The sequence below is a fragment of the Mauremys reevesii genome, linkage group 1, assembly GCF_016161935.1.
Source record: "Mauremys reevesii isolate NIE-2019 linkage group 1, ASM1616193v1, whole genome shotgun sequence".
Lineage (NCBI taxonomy): Eukaryota > Metazoa > Chordata > Testudines > Geoemydidae > Mauremys > Mauremys reevesii.
In genome coordinates this window covers 349,568,970-349,584,384 of record NC_052623.1, presented here as the reverse complement: position 1 = coordinate 349,584,384, position 15,415 = coordinate 349,568,970, and the positions used below count along the sequence as shown (strand labels likewise).

At 45.8% G+C, this 15,415-nt stretch overlaps 1 protein-coding gene across 3 annotated transcripts in view; it reads right to left on the bottom strand.

The window, feature by feature from the left end:
* The window catches only part of PRKCQ (protein kinase C theta), a 90,142-nt gene that overhangs the window by 70,566 nt on the left and 4,161 nt on the right, over positions 1 to 15,415 (bottom strand). Inside the window, exon 2 of one of the 3 annotated variants that reach the window (XM_039519610.1) lies at positions 10,749 to 10,809. The exons of the other annotated variants lie outside the window; for them this stretch is intronic. The gene's annotated coding sequence lies outside the window, so the exon portion shown is untranslated. The remainder of the gene's footprint in view (positions 1 to 10,748; positions 10,810 to 15,415) is intronic. 3 annotated transcript variants of the gene reach the window in all.

The following is a 15,415-nucleotide window of genomic DNA, read 5'->3' as shown; positions in this document are numbered from 1 at the left end:
AGCTGAAGGAAACAGATCGTATCTGGGGGAGGGTTCATCAGGGATCTGTGTGAGTCTTTCATGTTGTGTGCACTAACTTTCTATTCCATTGCTTTACAAAGAACAATAACTGCAGGCTCACTTTTCCTCCCCAGTAAGACTCACAGAAATGTGTGAAGTCCCCACAGAAGTGTCTAGGGGGGGACAGAGAGCAGGCACCTGATAACTTGATGAAAGCAGAGGGCATATAGTACATACCCAGTCCTGGCGTAGGGGAGGGCTGGATGATCTAATCCTTTGCTTCATCTCCAACTTCTAACATCCTCCTATTTTCTGTAGCTAAATGCCTATATAAAACCACTTCTTTATTAACTACTCAGAAAGCTTGAAGCTGGACGGGACTGGACCTCTGGCAGATATCGTGGCGTGGTGCAGGAGAGCAGTAGCGGTGGCAGATGACAGATGCACCTAATGGCCCGTTGCTATATTAAAATGCAGCTCCTGCCCCTGAAGAGCTTACCCTCTAAGCTAACAAGAAAGACAGAGGGAAGGAAGAACCATAGCCTCCATTTCACAGATGGGGAACTAAGCACAAAGGGATTCAGTGACTCACCCAACATTACACAGGAAGTCTGTGGTGGAGTTGGGATTTAAACTCAGGTCTCATAGAAAGGCGACGTATGTAAGACACTTATATGGCATCTATCAACATGCAATCTGAGCACCTCACAGCCTTTAACAAATGTATACTCCCAGCACCCTGGTGAAGTAGGCAGTGCTATTGCTCCCATTTTACAGAAGGGGATTGAGGCACAAAGCGACTAAGGCCACATCTACACTACCCACCGGATGGGCGGGTAGTAATCGATCTATCGGGGATCGATTAATCGCGTCTCATCTAGACGCGATAAATTGATCCCCGAATTGACGCCCATACTCCACCTTGGCAGGAGGAGTGAGCAGAGTCGACGGGGGAGCTGCGGCGGTCGACTTGCGAATAGCGACTATGCGAATAGCGTAGCTGAAGTTGCGTATCTTAGATTGATCCCCTCCCCTAGTGTAGACCAGCCCTAAGGGCCAGATCCACAAAGGAACTTTGGCATCTAAGTCCCCGCTTTATGGAGCACTGCAATCCACAAACCCCCGTCAGCTGCTGCCTAACCCGATGGGTGCCAAAACTCACTGGGCACCTAAAGTTTTGCTGTAAAAGTTGCGTTGGTGCCTAAGTTTCTGCTTCTGGGCATATGCACTGCTGCTTGAGGCAGGTGCCTTGGCCTCTGTCTCCAACTGCAGCCCCAGTGCAATCCTCACACCTGGGAAAATAGGAAGGGCAACTCTTTCTTGACTATATTAGGAAGCAATAGACTTAATGGTCTTAAGCAAAGGAACTTGAACCGCGTGGAATGTACAGACCAAGGCTCTTATTCAGCAAAGCACGTAATCACACGCTTAGCATGGTTGACTTCAGAATGGGCTTAAGCATGTGCGGAAGTGTTTTGCTGAATCAAGGTCTACCCGAGGGGAGATTTTAAACATCTCAGCTCTTTTTTCAGTAGCTAAATTCACAGTTTGTGGAGAGGATGGGATCTATTTCCAGCCATATTGATATGGCAGAAATTAGCTCCCTTTTGCTGGCAAAACGGGCAGCTGCAAAAATCTGAGTATTTGCACCTTTAGCTTTCTCACCTGTGACCACAAACAGAGAGAGGAGCCGGTATTGTGGGTGAAAAATGTAACCCTCAAAGGGATGCTTCCCAGCTTGAAAGACATTTGGACACATGCAGAACTTTACACACTAGGAGTAGTCCTGTGACTTCTGGGCTCCCAGACTGAGTTCAAGGGGATTACTTCCAGTGACTAAAGATGAGCACATGAGCATAGACGCAGACTCCATAGGTGCTCCGGGACTGGAGCACCCATGGGGAATAAATAGTGGTGCTGAGCACCCACTGGCAGCCCCCCATCAGCTCCCACCACCCTGCAATGCCTCCCACACGCTGGCAGGTCCTGCCGATCGGCACCTCCCCTTCCCTTCCTGCGCCTCCCACCCATTGCAATCAGCTATTTTGCAGTGTGCAAGGAGGCTGGGAGGGAGGAGCGAGGGGCAGGGGTGGGGCCTTGAGGAAAGGGGTGGAGTGGGGGCGAGGCCTGGGGCACAGCTGCGGGGGGTCGTGCACCCCCTGGCACTTTGAAAAGTTGGAGCCTATGAGTACATGCATAAATCCTTGCAGGATCAGGGCCAAATTTTCTTTCTCTCTCTGTCCTGAAATTCAGGAGAGAACATATGTAAATAATTCCCTGTTGGTATTTTCATTTTAGGGGTATACATCGACTGGTAGTGCAAAAGAGCTAAAACCAATATTTTTATAAAGAGACCATCTGAAAGCATTTTGGGTGGGACAGTCCCTTTTTCAGCCTGCCTTGGGCAATGGGAGGAGGGCCGAAAGGGAATTGGAATAGCTATTTCATTTCCCTTTTCTCCACAGCCAGCCATAGCATTGCAGCCAGTGGCTTAGAGGGAGTGGACGAGGAGTGGAGGGGAGCCAGTTGTCACTTTTGGGAATGTTACAGAATAAGACTCTATGTGGCAAAGACCTCCAAAAAGTTTACAATCAAATTTGATTCCCACACCTAGAGGATCCCTAACTCAGCACCAGGCTGACACCCCCACTGATCTGTATACAGTGCAGCCAGAAAAGGCATTGAATGCTTCTGCCATGTGGAAAAGATGGTACAGGGTTCAGAGCAGCCCACTGCAGCATTCAGGAGATGGGTAATTTCCCTTTAAATAGTTTGTGGAGCATCTAGTGATGGTCTCTGTGTTCTATGTTTAGAGCTATGCCAGAGCAGCAGGGCATGAAGGTAGCTAGGCCTTGCCAGCTATATAAGGCTAGTACATGGGGTTATTTGGACTCCACCATGCTCATGTGATGTCACAGAGTTTAAGGCCAGAAGGTTCGTCAGATCGTCCTGTATATCACACTCATCTTATGCTTGTTGTGTGAAAAAGAAAAGACGCAGCACCTAGACTGAGCCAAATCCCCAGCTGGTTTAAATTAGGTCCAGTGACGTTAATGTAACTAGGCAGATACTGCAGTTGAGGATCTGACCCGCGGCTTCAGCCCACACTACAGGAGAGAAGGAGAAGGAGAGACAGATCTCAGGGGTTGAACAATGGACAGCTGGAGACATGTCTAATGGTGTTTGGCAGCCTTAAAGCGACACTGAAATGTTAAGGGAAGGATTAATACTCTTCATCCCCAAGAGATGGACTTCCTGCAAGATAAGGATTATTCCATGCAAAAGGGATCTTTCCTAGATGCTAGGTACTTGCCTTGTTCCCTAATAGGCAATGGGAACATCTCTAGCAATTAATTTGGAGACCAGTAATTTTTACAGGCTGGTTTGACTCCTCTGCTACTTCTGCAGACACCAGGGAGAGGCAAACCAGGAACGCCAATAGGTGGATTGCAAAGATATTCAGTGACTAAAACCTTGCTGAATTCCCTGTCTACTCAGCAATTGTATAACCATTTCTCTTGCCATCATTCCACGCACTGCCACCTCTGATGCCCTAAACACAAACACATCCTTACCTATTCCAACAGAAAGATGTACAAACACTAGATTTACTTTCCTCTATTTCTGCTGCTTGTTTACTTTTTGCCTTTTGGCTCAGCTATGCATAACGAAAATTGACTGGTCAGTTTTGCTATTGTTCCTAGTTAATTTCACGTCCTGCATTACCCCAGTGCTGCCACATCCGGGTGGCAAAAACCACAGGGGAATATTTAATTGTCTAAAAACAACTATTGCCACTGCATTTTTTTTTTATTTCATGAAAATATTTCTCATGGTCTTAGTTTTCTTCTAAGAAAATTTGACTGGATGGTGGTTTGACAGAGCAGGGAGGATTTGACCTGGGAATGTTGCCGGAGTGTTGCATTGGGGATGAGAAGGAAGTTACCTGAGCTGTAACCGGAGCCAGGAGGGGGGTTGGGAGAAGTGGCACCTTCTGCCCAGGAGACTGAACAAAGGAGAGGAAGAGCAGGGGGAGGGGGAAGAAAGCTGCTGGAGGAATTTTTAGTTTCAGTTTGGGCTGGGGGGTGCAACGCAGGGAACCCCAAGCTGGGGTCTAGCTCCCCAAACCCCCCAGAAGGACTTGCTTGAGGGGTTCTGGTTGTACCGACACGCTCTGCTTGGGACTGTGTTCCTGTCGTCTAATAAACCTTCCGTTTTACTGGCTGGCTGAGAGTCACGGTGAATCGCAGGAAGAGGGGTGCGGGGCCCTGACTCCGTGGCAGGTGGATCTTTTCATAAGGCTTTTTAACAGCAGTTGCATTCCATATAGTGATGAGGGAAATCTCTTACACTGAGATACAAGTGTAGCACCTTTCGCCCTTTTGTTGTCTTGTTCGTTAGCCTGGTGGTTACTGTATGTCTATAAGATTTTGGTCTTGGTTAACAGACTTCCTGCTGTGTTTACTTTTAAAAAAAATGACACAGCTGGAGTTTTGCCTCAACCAATATCTAACCACCTTAAGTCAGAGTGGCATCTATTTCATAGCACTTCCTGCCCACATCGGCTTCTGTATTTTTTTTTTTTCACTCTCAATCAAAAGCAAAAGAAAATGCAAGAGGGGGGAAAAAATAAGATGGGCTTGATGTTTAAAAGTCCTCCATTTTGCAGGCCCAGTTTTGAACCCACACTTAATTCTGGACAGAAATATAGACCGCTAGCTCCCTGATCTCGCCCACAAATCAGGCACAGTAGCTAGATAATGGACATGCTTAGGGTGGCCATGTTTTCCTGAAAAGTTGGACCAAGATTATCACACAGAGGAGCTGAAATCCATATTTTAGTACTCAGGTATGCTTATTTAGGAGCCTAAACTAGGATTAAGGAGCCTAATTTTAGGCCCTGTTTTAGTCTGGGAATGTCCCTGTTTTCACGACCTGCCCCAGTGTTTTGTCCCAGTTTTTGTAATGCCCCTGCAAAATGGACACCTCAAGGTGCTGCCGGTCAGCTAGCTGGTCAAATTGAAGGCAGACTGACAGAACACAGGGTCACCTCAAGAACATCCCCTGGGACTGTCATGTTCTACCCTTTCGCCACCCCACACCTTCAAGGAAACCTGTATTCTCTGTACAAGAGTCCTTGAACCAACTGAGCATCTAGCCCAGTATTACTGAACACTTTTGCATTGCTGAGACTCAGTTTTACTATCATTTGGTACCTTTAGTCATTCATCCTTGTCCACTTTCACTTGACCAAGTACCTTGTGGTTTCCTCTCTACTCCCTTCAGCTAATTATCTTAAAGGCAGCTGCATTTCTCTTGGACAAGACGAGCATCCTTTCGCAGAACTCCACACCCTCTATCTCCATCCTCAGCTAAGGTCTCCTATAGGTCTCTATTGCCCATTGACTTTGAGCTCTCCTCCTATATCTACAAATCACCTCCACAAAGTTTCCTGGCTGCATCGCTGCCATGAGGTTGAGGTCCTGTTGAGGTCACCGCCTGTATCTGCATCTCCTCTTGTCATTACTATTGCAATGCCCTTCTCTCTGGCTTTCCAGCTCCCAAGCTCTCCAGACTCTAGAATTCTGTCTGATTTCTTACATTCTTAACACATCAATCCCATCCACCAACAACTCCATCGGTTCCCCACGCATTCCAGGGTCCGGTTAAAAATGGCAGTCATCGTTTATGAAACCCTTTTGTAGCCCGATTCACAGCTCTCTGTCTAGTTAACACTGGCCTCCTTTCTTTCCCCTTGCACAGTCTCACATCTGATCATGTCAGATCTTCTGTACAACCTCCCTGTAGCTCTCTGCTTTGCCCATTTTCCAGCTCATCTAAGGTGAAGAGATCTCTCTTCTCCTTTATCCATACCCACAAATGTCTCTCTCTTTCCTTCTGCCCTTATTTTCCTCTGTGACCTGAACTGAGTATGGTGGGATAAGTTCTAGGCTATTTACATTCAGTCCAGAATGGCGAGAATTAGGCACTTTGTCACATTCCCTCCTAAAAGTGTGAGCTTTCTGCAGGCGAGTTTCATCCTCTGGGAAGAACTAAGCAAAGATCAAGCAGCTACGACCTACAGCCAACTCTCAGGGGGGTCACTCCACGGCTGTGTCAGTCTATGGGCTAGAACAGCTTCCACTGCTCTTCTGTGTCCCTTGGAGGCACCAGATCCAGGCTGTCACACATGCAGTGGCTTCTCTTCTGGCCTTCTTCCTGCACCCCCTATGTGGGGCACATCCAACCCACCCCTACACAGCATATCTCAGGATTTTGTGACATGAAGGGCCTTGCCCAGGATCTTCAGGATTCACCACAGGGTGAATTTCACCTTAGCAGCAAAAACTTACTTTACTTGTATAGTATGATCCCATTCTTACTGTACAATGAATTGTCCAAATAGCATCTGTGGTTACTCACTAGAACCTCTGATGGTAATTGCACGAGTGGTCGTGATGCCCTCAGGCAATCCAGAACGCGTGAGTAGCTTCAGGGTTGCATTGCTTCTCTTCCAGCTCTACACATCATTTATTTATTTATTTTTACAATGCAAATAAGCGATGGTCACATAAACACCACCCTATACCGGAAACCTAATGACAGCTATACTTAGCTACATGCCTCCAGCTTTCATCCAGATCACATCACATGATCCGTTGTCTATAGCCAAGCCCTCAGATACAACCACATTTGCTCCAATCCCTCAGACAGAGACAAATGCCTACAGGATCTCTATCAAGCATTCTTAAAACTACAATACCCACCTGGTGTAGTGAAGAAACATGTTGACAGAGCCAGAAGAATACCCAGAAGTCACCTACTACAGGACAGGCCCAACAAAGAAAGTAACAGAAGGCCACTAGCTGTCACCTACAGTCCCCAACTAAAACCTCTCCAGCGCATCATTAAGGATCTACAACCTATCCTGAAGGATGATCCCTCACCCTCACAGACCTTGGGAGACAGGCCAGTCCTCGCTTACAGACAGCCCCCCACCCTGAAGCAAATACTCACCAGCAACTATACAACAAAAACACTAACCCAGGAACCACTCCCTGCAACAAACCCCATTGCCAACACTGTCTACATATCTATTCAAGGGACACCATCATAGGGACCTAACCACATCAGCCACACTATCAAGGGCTCATTCACTTGCACATCTACCAATGTGATATATGTGATATATGCCATCATGTGCCAGCAATGCCCCTCTGCTATGAGCACTGGGAGGAGGGATAGCTCAGTAGTTTAAGTATTGGCCTACACAATCCAGAGTTGTAAGTTCAAGCCTTCAGGGGACCATTTAGGGATCTGGGGCTAAATAAATAATTGGGGATTAGCCCTGCCTTGGGCACAGGTCTGGACTAGATGACCTCCTGAGGCAGGGTTGGCTCTAGGCATTTTGCCGCCCCAAGCACAGCAGGCAGGCTGCCTTCGGCGGCATGCCTGCGGAGGGTCCACTGGTCCCCTGGCTTCGGCGGACCTCCCGTGTGACCAGCAGACCCGCCGAAGGCAGCCTGCATGCCGCCCTCGCGGCGACCGGCAGAGTGCCCCCAGTGGCTTGCCACCCCAAGCACGCGCTTGGCATGCTGGTGCCTGGAGCTGCCCCTGTCCTGAGGTCCCTTCCAACCCTGATATTCTATGATTCTATTATTGTGACATTAAAAACCAGCAGGAAAGCACTTCAATCTCCCTGGACACTCAATAACAGATTTAAAGGTGGTAATTCTTCAACAACAAAAACTTCAAAAACAGACTTCAATGAGAAACTGCAGAACTGGAATTAATTTGCAAACTGGACACCATCAAATTAGGCCTGAATAAAGATTGTGAGTGGATCGGTAACTACAAAAAGTAATGTTCTCTCTACTGATACTCACACCTTCTTATCAGCTGTTGAGAATAGGCCACTTCCACCTTAATTGAATTGACCTCATTAGCACTGACCCCCCACTTGGTAAGGCAACTCCCATTTTTTCACTGGCTGTATATATATACTGCTTACTGTATTTTTCACTCCATGCAACTGAAGTAGGTTTTAGCCACAAAAGCTTATGCCCAAATAAATTTGTTAGTCTCTAAGGTGCCACAAGGACTCCTCATTGTTTCTATTTATTTCAGATTCATAAACACCAAGGAAGTGTAAGAACACATCGGAGGTTATAAGTGGGAAACAGAAAATTTAGGCTGACTCTAAGAACGAATTTCCTGACAGTCAGCTCTATTAGAGTGACGGAAGCACCAATGCATTTAAATACAGACGGGACAATACACTAGAAAATACACTGTAGGGAACAACTCTTTTTAGGCAGGAGCATGGGGTAAATCACTGAATGGGTCTTTTTCACCTCTCAGACTTTGAGGAGTCTAAGCATATTGGCTTAGGTGGTGTCTTTACTAATTGTTACAGTTTTCACTCCTAGGGCCAGCACTTTTTTTTTCTTTCCCTTTCTGTATTTTTAAACACAGGGGAAAAAATGAGGGAGATGGGTGGGTGGAAGTGGCTGAAAAAGGAAGCTGGAGGGTGGGTGTTCGCTAGTTTACTAATGTGATAGATCTAAAGAGAAACAGTGCTCATTACTGCTTTAGTGCAGGAGGGGAAGGAAAGGGAAAACCTAGGCCTGGCTAAATTCCAGCTCTGGCTCTTTTTCACCCTTCTGGGCAAATAATGGTGTTTCCCATAGTAGTACTTGGGCCTTTATTTGATTTTTACAGGCAGCTACAGTATGGCCTTGCCTAAATTCCACTCACACACCAATACAAATCTGCATACGCCTCAGCCTGTTCTTTTGGCACTAAAAATATTGTACCTGACGCTCCTCCGACTGGCCCTGATTCTCCCCCGTCATTGACTTCAACAGAGTTATTCCTGATTTACATTGGTGTAAATAGGCCAAATCAGAGGAGAATCAGGCCCACTAGTGCACAGAAGAGCCAAAGCAGCATCATGCTAATGCTGCATGTTAAAGAAAACCACAAACACACCGAATTTATATCTTAAAATCTTGGGATGAAATTCTGGCCCCGTTGAAGTCAACAGGAGTTTTGCCATTGACTTTAACAGGCCCAGATTTCACCCTTGATTGTTATGAATTGTTTCATCACATGTGGTGCTCTTTAAAGGAAGAGGCCAAATTCTGAGTTCTGTCACAGCTGTATAAATTCAGAGCAAGCCTGTTGATTTCAGTGGAGTCCCTGTAGATTTACACCAGGGAAACTGTTAGCAAAATTTGGCCTGGTACCATTTATATTTTTAATGGGTTAAAAATGAAAAACATCTTGCTGGGCAGGCTATGTAGAAACCAGTCTAAGGGCCAAATTTGGCTTCACAGCTATGGACACACAACTTGCCATTGAGGTTGACGGGATGTTGCGTTTTATGCGGGCCGGATAAAGCACAACAACCAATATGATTGCAAGCAGAATTATTTATTGTGTACAATGCATTATATTATATAGGCTTCTTCATGTTAGCAAACGTCAGACACACCAACATCACATTGCTGCTGATTGGTTCTTTGTCCGATACACACGCTTTTCACATGCATGGCCCTTTGCTCACTGGTTCCCCATTTCCCATGCAATCCATCTAATTATGGTCTTGTTTATTACCTTAAAACCGATCCCAGCCAGGCCATCTGGCGCCTGCCTCCTCCTGGCTAGCTCCCTACTTTCTCACAACAACTTTATCTAACCCCTCTGTCCTTGTGGCCTGCTGCTGTAACTTTCCACCAAGGCAGCATAGGAATAATATATCCCCACAACGGGAGTCACATGTGTGTTTCTGACAGCAGAATTTGACCCTACATTTGGATTAGGGCAAAAGTCACACTGCATGTTGGGGTTAACTGTGATCTTTTTTACACCAGTCTAAGTTAGGAGCAACTCCACCAAAGCCAAGTCATTCTGAGACCAGAATCAGGCCCACTGGGCCTTAAATCTGTATGCACATCTGAGTAAAGGTTACATGATCTACCCACATGTGCAATTCTCCATGAGCCAAAGCCTTGCCCCATTGAATCGGTGGGAAGTTTAATATTCTATTCTGTTCTACATAGATTCTTATACTGTGCTCACCACTGTAGTATCTGAGCATAGAATCTGGGAGACTTCAGTGGCACCATGATTTGACATTAGAAAGACCTGCACTGTGGATAGGTAGTGATATATGGTTATAATTAATAAAGGGGCTAAATCCTGTGGTCATTATGCAGGAAGGAAACCACTGGAAGTTTGCTTGTGTAACCCACATACCTCCTGGGTGTGGTGTTCTGGCCCATCTAGTGGCACCAAAACCACTTTGAGTGAAGGATAAAATGAATCTGTTCTCCAGTCTTAGCTAAGAAGGAGCTTGCTTTTAGCTCATGCATTAAGCTCCAGAGGTTCCCCAGTTCAATACTACCTGCCGACGATCAGCGTTACACTTGAATAAGGAGTGAGTAAAATCTGAGGAAGGATCTTAGGATCTGGCCTAAACTTTGGGCAAGTTTCTTAGCTGGTTTATATTTCCCCATAAATCACCCGACTGCTTTATTACCTTACCCTTAAAAAACCCCAGGTGTCCTAAGCAGCCATCAGCAATTCAGTGAAGGTGCTGTGATTGTATACGCACACATTAAACTGCCCCAGCTCCCCAGGGTGGAGAAGTACAACATTACATACATGCTCTGAGCTAATGTGCATGCTGAGAATGATGCAGAAATGGTCAAAATAATCAAATGCCATATAGGTCTTGCACTTACTGGCTGAGAGGCTTATGTTGATTGGAGTTGGTTTATTTTTCTTTACAGACAGTGCCTGGTGCTATAACACAAACATGGAAAGAACTGAGCTTCATGGCCTGAAAAAGCACATTCTGCTGCATCTCCACGTTTGTTTACTCTGGAACGGAATATCTAAGCTATGGGTGGTCTTTTACCTTTCAGCACAAAGAAGATATACCGTCTATGTAGGTACTTGGATGGTCCTCAGTACCAGAGTATCCATTGACAATATACTTACCCAGTCTCTAATCTCACTGCATTATGACCAGCTGTGACCCAAGAACCTCTTAATGTTCACTGGCAAGGGAGTGCAATGGGCAGTGCAGGGATCTCCTGGGTCGGATATGTACCAAAGAATGGCATGTGAGGTCTCAAATAAAAGCCGGCATCACACTGGTCATCAGTATCATTGTGAAATTTATGTACAGAAACTGTTTAAGGAGTTATGCATATACACGTAAAATACGTTCTTAAAGTCTGTCTCAAGGCACGGGTCACTGGCAAAGGTAAAAAAACAGGTTTCCTGTCAGACAAGAGATCTAGCTCTACCTATGTGTTTACATGTGAACTGAGTATTGTCTCGTTCACAATGGATTTCCCATCACCAGTCTGAACCGAAGGCAAATGAAAGACCATGGAAGGACTCTAAGGGCTAGTCTACCCTAGAATCATTACAGCAGCATAATTACTCCACCACCCCGAATGATGGTAGCTATGTCAGCGGGACAGCATCTCCCACTGACAAGCGTTGGCCACACCAGCACTTAGGTTGGTGTAAGTTATGTCATATGTTATATCAAAATAAGCATTAGTATAGACCTGCCCTCTCTCAGGAAGAGTAGCACAGCAAAGGGGAGGGAACCCTGTCTGGATATGCACATCAAAGGTTTTCTTGACTATACTTGGGGGGCAGAGAAGACACATGGACACCCTTGACTGGGGACTAAAAGGACAGCAGTTTTGCTTCATAAAAAAGAGGTCTCAGTCAGGCTTGGTCAAACACGCTGAAGAGAACTTTGGAAGCGATAGACTTCTTTAGATGGGATGTTAACCTGTAAGTTACATGTAGTCTTTAGAAAGGGTGTTACGATTTCATTTCATATGTAACCATTTGTTTCCAATATTCTTATCCACTTTCACTTGAATCGCTGTTCTTTGATAATAAATTTATTCTTGTTTTCACTACAAATATACCTCAGTGCTGTGGGGTTAAGCAAAGTGATGATCCTGAGTTGAATCTTACAAGCTGGCGTGTGCTATTCCTTCGGGAACAACAGGCTGGGTAGTTCTGTCAGTGTTCAGTGGAAAGGGGCTGGACGCTGCAGGCAATGCTCCGAGGACTTGGGGGTTGGTGAGTGCCTTTTAATACCTGCCCAGAGAGAGTGAGGCCTGTGGAGGCAGGGAAGGCAGCGCTTGTGCTGCCAAAAGCTGTTGGTTTTAGGGAGCTGATCTGCAGCAGGCATAGACACGACCCCTTCACAAGGGCAGGTGGTGGTGAGATGCCTCACAACCCTGGGAATCCTGGGGGAGCATTACACCAGTTTCCCCTCTCTCTCTCTGGGTTTAATACTGCCACCCATTACCATAGTAATGACTTGGTGATCATACTCAATTATGGCAGCCTCTTTCACCCATTTCTCCCATGAGCATTCTCACACCTCCCAGGCTGCCCCATATGCTTGGATCATATGGCCTCCCATGGCCATTGCCCTGTCCTTCAAATCCCTTTCTGAGACCGAACTCTACACATTTTTTTTCCCCGAAAAGTGCCTTTATTCTATGGAAAATCTTCATTTTTCATTGAAAAAACAAATGCCTGGAAATGAAAATATTTCAAGAAACCCCTCATGGTGCCTCATGGGAGTTGTAGTTCAGCTTCCTCATTTCCCCATTCTCCTTTGGGCAGGCTCTCCAGTTGGACTACATCTTCTAGGATGCACTAGAGTCTGGGACTTCCATGATGCAACTGCATCTCCTCACATAGGGAGCCCGTTTTATAGACGAGAATGGTAGCAGGAGGCAGCGAACTACAACTCCCATGAGGCACTGTGGCAGCTCTTCAGAACCAAAACATTTCAGTTTTTGATTTATTTATTTTTTTGCAGAGTCAAAATTTTCCATGCTGAAAACCCCACTTTTCACTTTGCTCTATTATTTAGTGTCTCTTATTCACTCATCTTATTAAAATCAAATAAATGAACAACATTTGTGCACTTAGGCCCTGATCATGCAGCATCTTACATCTGAGCAGACTGCTATGCCCATGTGGAGTCACAACCTAACCAGGCACAAGGATTTGCAGGGTCAGGACCTTAGTTAAAAATATATGCAGCCTTGCATTCCTACTGCTGTCATCCTCCTTTTTCTTCTTTCCCCTTTTCCATCCCAATTATGTGCCACCTGACACCTCTTTACATTGTCAGGGAGTCTCTTTTATTGCATATTTGCACAACACTAGATCTAGCTCTAATCCGGATTAGGACCTATGGGTGCTCCTGGAATAATAATAATAATAATAATTAACAGTTCATTTCATTGTCACAGTCTCTGAGGTTTAGAATAGGTTAAGTATAGAAGGGTCGTTCTGGTGGAATGAACATTAAAGGACCAATAAGTTATTGGTAAATTAACATATTTTTCGTTAGTCATTACAAAGATAACACATTTTATAAGTGTTCATTTTAGGATAAAATAATCTGTGGCAGAATAGGACATTGGTCTTTTAAGAGCAGGGTCTCAAGCAACATTAGGGATGTGACCTAGCAAAGATCATGTTAACAATTATACAAGATAGTTTCTTCATTAAGAGTCTCTTTAAAAGAGAACTGGATAAATTCATGGAGGTTAAGTCCATTAATGGCTATTAGCCACGATGGGTAAGGAATGGTGTTCCTAGACTCTGTTTGTTTGTCAGAGGGTGGAGATGGATGGCAGGAGAGAGATCACGTGATCATTACCTGTTAGGTTCACTCCTTCTGGGGCACCTGGCTTTGGCCACTGTCGGTAGACAGGATACTGGGCTAGATGGACTTTTGGTCTGACTCAGTGTGGCCGTTCTTATGTTCTTTCCCCCTTTGCTCTCCATCTCTCCTGATGTAAGGGTTCAATCATGCAAGGAATACGCGAGGTTCATTCTGGCCCTGATACAGCAAAACGCTTACATCCAGACTTCACTTTAAATTCATGAGCAGTCCCATTGAGACTCCTTCATAAAAGTGACAGCCTTAATTCTCAGGTTTCCGAAGGCTGTTTGAAACCAGAAGGCTCACTTGGCCTGCTTTCCTTCACCAAAGTATCCAAGCACCTTACAAACATTCATAGCTTTCCTGTAAACTAAGGAAATATCCCCATTTTGCAGCTAGGGGATTGAATGATTTGTTTAAGACCACACAGGAAGTCTGTAACTGAGGGGGAAATTGAACCCACTGATCCTAGTGCCAATGTGCTATCCACTAGACCAGAGGTCCCCAATGCGGTGCCTGTGGGCACCATGGTGCCCGCCGGGGCATCTAAATGTGCCCACGTCCTGGCCGGCGGTCGAGCATCTGCCAAAATGCTGCAGAAATTTGGCGGCAACGCCTCTGGATGATGCCGCTTGCCACCGACAAGCGGCGTCATCCAGAGGCGGCGCCACCAAAATGCCACGCGCCAGACGAAACAGGTTGGGGACCACTGCACTAGACCATCCTTCCTCCCTGCTTTAGCAGTGTTAAGGTGTCTTAAAACAGGTAGAAATATTAAGGCTTCTTCTCCCTCCCTTTACTATACTGCTTGAGTTGCGAAAAGGTGCCTTATTCGGCCTGATTATCAGTTAACTTCTGTGCTAATTATAGAGCAGGCTGCAATGATTAAGGATTCATAATGATTTCCCCTCTTACCCCCTAGTCATTTGGAAACTTTCATCTCTTGGACTAAAGTTTTCCATGCTTGGGGGCTCTCGCCAATGGTAGATTTGTTCTGAAGTCTTGAAGAAAGAGGGGGTCAGTTGTTCTTAAGCATAAGGAGCGTGGGGAAAAAAAAGATACACTTTTCCCATTGCAAAATAAAGTAAAAATAAAATAAAAATTCATGCAGTCATTTATTTGAACACTTGTATGGTCAAAAAGGAGTTGCAATGTGACTTAGAAATAACCCTTCTTGAAAATAATAAAAATACTACCTAGCTCTTCTCATCTGTAGATTCAAAGCACTTTACAAAGAAGGTATCAGTAATCTCAGTTTACAGACAAGGACAGTGAAAACAGAAGCCATTTGCCTAAAGCAGTGGTCCCCAACCTTTTCCGGGTGGCAGGCGCCGGACGATGAGCCACCAAAGACCGTGGCTGGCGGACAAGCATCTGCCGAAATTCTGCCGAGAAGCGACAATGTCAAGAGGCGTAGCCGCCGAAATGCCGCTGAAAATCAGCGGCATTTTGGTGGCGACGCCTCTTGGTGACACCGTTTTTCGGCGGCATTTCAGTGGTGACACCTCTTGGTGATGCTGCTTTTTGGCGGCATTTCAGCGGCGACGCCTCTTGATGATGCCACTTTTCGGCGGCATTTCGGCGGATGCTTGTCCGCCGGCCAGTACGCGGGTGCACATAGATGCCCTGGCGGGCGCCACGGCACCCCTGGGCACCGCGTTGGAGACCACTGGCCTAAAGTAA